The 5,962-nt window shown below is 46.4% G+C and overlaps 1 pseudogene across 1 annotated transcript; it reads right to left on the bottom strand.

Annotated features, from left to right (window-relative positions):
* Positions 1 to 3,390: 3,390 nt before the first annotated feature.
* Positions 3,391 to 4,070, bottom strand: LOC311618300 (large ribosomal subunit protein eL24-like; annotated as a pseudogene). Its single transcript has 2 exons — positions 3,732 to 4,070; positions 3,391 to 3,513 (listed from the first exon to the last, which is right to left on the bottom strand). The product of its transcript is annotated as a large ribosomal subunit protein eL24-like (transcript).
* Between the last annotated feature and the right edge of the window lie 1,892 nt (positions 4,071 to 5,962).

Below are 5,962 nucleotides of genomic sequence, written 5' to 3'. Positions count from 1 at the left end.
GCTCTGCCAGCCTGTAGCAGTTAAGGTGCCTTTGGAAGCCGGAGACTGAAGCTGATTCAGTCAAAAGTAGAATATATTGGAAGATTGCCAGAGTTTGTCACAGGACAGAGGGAAGCTGAAGAGCCAGGATCCAGGAAGAGCAGGGACCAGGCAATCCTGCAGAGCATTAACAGCAGGTTCGTGGCCTATCACTACGGAGCACAGCCATCAGTGGACTTAATACTGAAGTTCTCTGCCTCTCCTCTAATTTCCTGGCTGAGAGAATCTGATTGGTCCAACTGGAGTCAGGTGCCCACCCCCTGGTCCAATCAGCAACAAGTGGGAAGGGGGCAAGTCCTAGAGCCAATAATATTGCTGAGGGCTGAGAGACTCCATAAGATATCTATTCAGGGAAGAGGATGGTTCTATGCATCAATAAAATAACTGAAATATTAGGGACCGCCAAGATCACATTGCATCCCCTTCATTCTAAAATCTCTCTGGGACTTTGAGAAGCTCCTCACTTATTCAAGAAGCTTTCCTCTTGCTTATTCTTCCCCACTGAATACCCTGCCTGAAGTCTTGCACCAGTTTATGGGCTTCAAAGCTACTTCAAAATGTGGTTCATGCCAAAACTGGTTTGGCTCAGTGGATAGAGCATCGGTCTGTGGACTGAAAGGTCCCAGGTTCGATTCCGGTCAAGGGCATGTACATTGGTTGCGGGCACATCCCCGATAGGGGGTGTGCAAGAGGCAGCTGGTCGATGTTTCTCATTGATGTTTCTAGCTCTCTATCTCTCTCTCCTCCTCTCTGTAAAAAAAAAAAAAAAAAAAAAAAATCAATAAAATATGTTTTTTAAAAATGTGGTTCAAAGGCTACCTACTTCAGAATCATCTGGGAAGCTGGTTAGAAATTCAGGTTATAGGGATTGGGGCTGGGACTCTGTAGTTAAATCCATTCCACAGGTCATCCTAACACACAGCAAAGGGTGAGAAGCACCACCTTAGGGGGCTTCAGATGTGCCCTTATCCCAGCTGGCTTGAGCCCCACAAGATGGTAGAACTCTCTGGGAGGCCACTTCTTCACCCCCATCACCTCCACTATCTCCTGACCATTTATTTGATCTTGTCCCAGAACTTTCCGGAGATTCTCATGCCCCTCTCCTAGCAGGAGTACTGCCCCGTGGGACATGCACCTTTTGTTCTGACCCTCACCCGTCCCCTACCTTCATGTTCCTTCTGTTCTAATTCTATCCAATATTATTTTTTTTAATTTAATAAATCTTTATTGTTCAGATTATTACAGTTGTTCCTCTTTTCCCCCCCATAGCTCCCCTCCATCTGGTTCCCATCCCACCCTCTTCCCTTACTCCCTCTCTATTGTCCATATCCAATACCCTTTTAAATTTAATTTTACCATTTAAAAACCTTTTATATTTACATAAATAACCTGAAATACTTCCTTGAAGTTAGGTGATAAATAACCAAAAAAAAAAAAAAAAAAAAAAAGGAATGAATTTCAATTATACCTACTCCTAGGGTGTTATTAGTCCCTGTGCAGATGGGCCTAATGAGCATTGCACGAGGTTGTCTAATTATCCTTAATAAGCTTCCAAAATTCATGGGGCATGTGAGGGTGAGGTTGATTGTTACCCAAAATGACTCAATGAATCAAGTCTCCTGGTATCTACACCCATCCATGTTGACTCTTGGCTTGACCACGTGACATGCTTTGGCCAGCGGAGTGTTGGCAACCATGACATAAACAGAGACATTGTGCTTTGAGTCTTCTTGGAATTCTCAGGGAATCCACCATGAGAGGACACCTAGCTTGGACTATCTTCCTAGAAGATGAAGGACACATGGAGGGAGGCCGAGCCATCCTCACTGTCCCAGCTGACCCCTGCCCTCCGCTAGTCCTCTAACTGAATGCAGGTGCACCAACAAGCCCTTGAAAAACCAGCATAAGAATGCAACCAACCCACAGAATTACAAGGAATAATAAGTCATTGTTTTAAATATATTTTATTGATTTTGTACAGAGAGGAAGGGAGAGAGATAGAAAGCTAGAAACATCGATGAGAGAGAGTCATCGATCAGCTGCCTCTTGCACACCCCCTACTGGGGATATGCCCGCAACCAAGGTACATGCCCTTGACCAGAATCAAACCCAGGTCCTTCAGTCCCCAAGCCGACGCTCTATCCATTGAGCCAAACCGGTCTCGGCAGTCATTGTTTGAATTCCTAAATTGTGGGTGTTTTTTTATGCAGCAATAGTCAACTGATACATAGGGTCATAATACTAACCACAGAACAGTATTTCTGTGCCACTAATTCCACCTGATTCTCAGCAGCCTCGTAGAGATCTACAGTAGGGCAGCAACTCCAAACACAGTGATTTAAACAAGATTGTTTCTTTTTCTTGAATTAAGAGGTCAGAAGTAGGTGGTTCAGAGCTGGTGGGACAACTCTGCCCACTCTCAAAATGGCTCTGGACCCAAGGTCACTGCTCCGGCTCTTGCTATCTTCCCACCAGTTAGAAGACAGAAGAGTGAAGGACGGGCATGTCCATTCCTTTTAAGGGCCAATCCCGAATGTAGCACACATCACTTCTGTTTACATTCCCTTGGCTTGAACTTGGGCATATGGCTTCACCTACTTGGAAAGGAAATATAGTTTCTAGCTAGGCAGCATGTGCCAGCTAAAATACTGTTTTTTTTTTTTGTTTGTTTTTTTTTTTGTTTTTTTTTAATTTAAGGAAGGAGAAACTAAATATTTAAGAATAAATAATCAGCAATCAATGCCACAGTCTGCCTCCTTGGTAAGTATTCTCATCGATAAATATGACTGTTCCACAGACTAATGTACCAATTGGTTAGGATGCTCTGGGCTGCAAATAACAATACTCAACTACAAGTTGCCTAAGAGTTGGAAGTTTTATTATCTTCACACGTGATCTTTGCCAAAAGGAGATTATTATTAAATTAGGTCTTGAGGAAGACATTTTTGAACCAATACTCTTTTCTTCTGCCTTCCCATCTTCTGTGTTGAGGGTCCCTACTTCCTAGCTAGAAGATGGCTACAGTGGCTCCAAGCATCATATCTACAGATAAAAATAACAGCTACTGCCTATCGGATGCTCACCAGGTGCCAGAACGGTCTAAACATTTTAGGCGAATTCACTCATTTGATCTTCACAGCAACCCTATGAGGGAGGTACCGTTATTATTTTAATTCTGCAGATGAGAAACACGAGGCAGAAAGATCAAGTAACCTTCTTAAGCTAGCACAGCTAATCAGAGGCAGGTTCACACTTTTAACACTGATTCTGACCCCCCCCACCCTTTCCTATTTATTTATTCATTTATTTTAGTTATAGTTAGGTCTTTATTTTAAAACCTCATTTGCCAACTTAGCGTTTTCCACCCCCATGGGGAGCAGAAGTCTTCACAGTCTTTTGGTTAGGCGCTGCCTTTGTGGGAGTTTGGAGCAGCCATTGCCGTCTTTTGAGACACTTGCTTAGCCTTTTTTTTTTTTTTTTTTTTTAATATATTTCATTGATTTTGTACAGAGAGGAAGGGGGAGAGAGAGTTAGAAACATCGATGAGAGAGAGTCATCCATCAGCTGTCTCTTGCACACCTCCTACTGGGGATATGCCCGCAACCAAGGTACATGCCCTTGGCCGGAATCGAACCCGGGACCCTTCAGTCCCCAAGTCGATGCTCTATCCATTGAGCCAAACCGGTTTCGGCCTTGAGCAGCCTTGATAGGTTGTTCTCGCTGAGCTTTCCTAACTTCAGGTTTCTGGTTCCTCTTGGCCATTATAGCATCAAGATGGGCACCAGTGATGGCCCTCTGGAATCTGACTGCATGGCGGGTTCTTTTCCTGGGAATTTCTTCCGACTGTACCTTCCGGTGCTTTCTTCTGTAGAGGACAGTCCGGTGTACTGCCCAGGATTCCTCTTGGAAAGGAATGCCCGCTCGCCTTTTGCATTAAGAAAGTGGAAAATCTTCCCGTCGGTCCTGGCATAGCGCCTCCCGTGTCTGGGATGGATCTTATACCCACTGACACAGCAAAGCTCTGCCTTCATGGCTGTAGCCGCCTGCTCGGTTGATCTACCACTGACAGAACTTCAGGAAGGAAAGCTGAGGCAGGGCTACACCCGCCTCCCCGTCTCCATTTATTGGAGAGGGAAGACCTCCCAACAGCCCCCAGGAGATTGCCCCGTCTGTCTTATTGGCAGAACAAGGTCACATGCCTCCCCTAACCCAATCACAGCGGAGAGGAGTGGAAACACATAATTATCTGTGACCGATCATAATGCCCCCGACCTCTACCCTCTCACCTGGATAAAACAGACTTCTTTTAGCCTAAGAAGCTTGGGGCACACCGTCTGTCCTGAAGGCGATGGGGGAACCCAGGCCTAGCTGGGGGTTCCCAGCTCACTGGGATTAAAATAAGAGTGGCACAGGCCCCATCTCGCACCCTCCGCCAGACTCCTGCTATTTCTCAGGCTTACAATCTTTTGGCTCTGGTTTTTGCTTCTGCTGGATTCTAGCAGCTGTTCCCTTAGGTTTGTCTTGGAATTGACTCAAATGTAGGATGCATTTCTTATCCCAAGAACCACGACTAGCAGGCTGCTCTCTGAGCAGAATTTCACTGGAGATACGTGAATCTGAAAGTGATAGCGCTGCTCAGCACACAGAGGGAAGTGTCACTGGGGCACCTTGTGCTGTGACCACCAGGTGGCCCTCATCCATCCTCACCCTGCCCCCCAACCCCCCACCTCCTCCTTCTCCCTGCCTGCTCCCCTCCCCTGGCTCAACTTCCACCTTACCTCCTGCCTCACAGCTTCCCCGCCACCTCATCGCCCCCATGGGCTTCAGGTGCTCATTCTGACACCAACAGTTTGAGCAATTTGGCCCTTCCCAGCCTCTCCTCTGAAACTACTACCAGGCAGGCCAAACCCAGCAAGGGCCTCAGAACTGTTGTGGGGTCGAACCCTGGGTTCAAAATAAGACCACTGGAGGCTGATGATTGATTAAAAAAAGCAGGCAAGGATTTATTGAACTGGCCAGGACGGCCGCCAGAGCACCACACGCAGGTGGCCACACTCACGACCGCACTGTTCCAGGTGCAGGCAGTCCTTTGAAAGGTCCAAACCACAGAAATTTTCCTTTGTTCTAAATTCTAAATTCTAAATTCTAAAGGCTGGAACAGCCGAAACCAGTTTGGTTCAGTGGATAGAGCGTCGGCCTATGGACTGAAAGGTCCCAGGTTTGATTCCTGTCAAGGGCATGTACCTTGGTTGTGGGCACATCCCCAGTAGGGGGTGTGCAAGAGGCAGCTGATTGATGATTCTCTCTCATCGATGTTTCTAATTATTCCTCTCTCTTCTTCTCTGTGAAAAATCAATAAAATATATTTTTAAAAAATAAAATAAAAAATAAAGGTTGGGAACGGCCCTGTGGGCCGTTCCCAGCCACATCCTGCTGGACATTGGAAGGTGGACTTAGCCGGGACCGGTTTGGCTCAATGGATAGAGCGTCGGCTTGGGGACTGAAGGGTCCCGGGTTCGATTCCGGTCAAGGGCATGTACCTTGGTTGCGGGCATATCCCCAGTAGGGGGTGTGCAAGAGGCAGCTGATCGATGACTCTCTCTCATCGATGTTTCTAACTTTCTATCTCTCTCCCTTCCTCTCTGTATAAAATCAATAAAATATATTTAAAAAAAAAAAATGGAAGGTGGACCTATCTTGCAGTAGCAGATAGCACAGAAGCAGAGCTCAGCGGTTAATCTCTAAAGGTTTTCTACAGTTTCCACTCCTGAAGCTACTGAGTCAGTGGGAATCCATCTCCTGTGGTCCCGGTCCACAGGCACAGGAAAACTGCCTCAGCCTGCAGGTCTCCGTCGGGAAGCTGAGGCAACTCCCCTATTGTTTAAGCAAGTAAGCGAGTGCCGAGTGCTGAAGCCTGAATAAC

Source organism: Pipistrellus hanaki (assembly GCF_964339955.1).
Source record: "Pipistrellus hanaki genome assembly, chromosome: 2".
NCBI lineage: Eukaryota > Metazoa > Chordata > Mammalia > Chiroptera > Vespertilionidae > Pipistrellus > Pipistrellus hanaki.
This window is presented reverse-complemented; position numbering and strand designations above follow the sequence as displayed.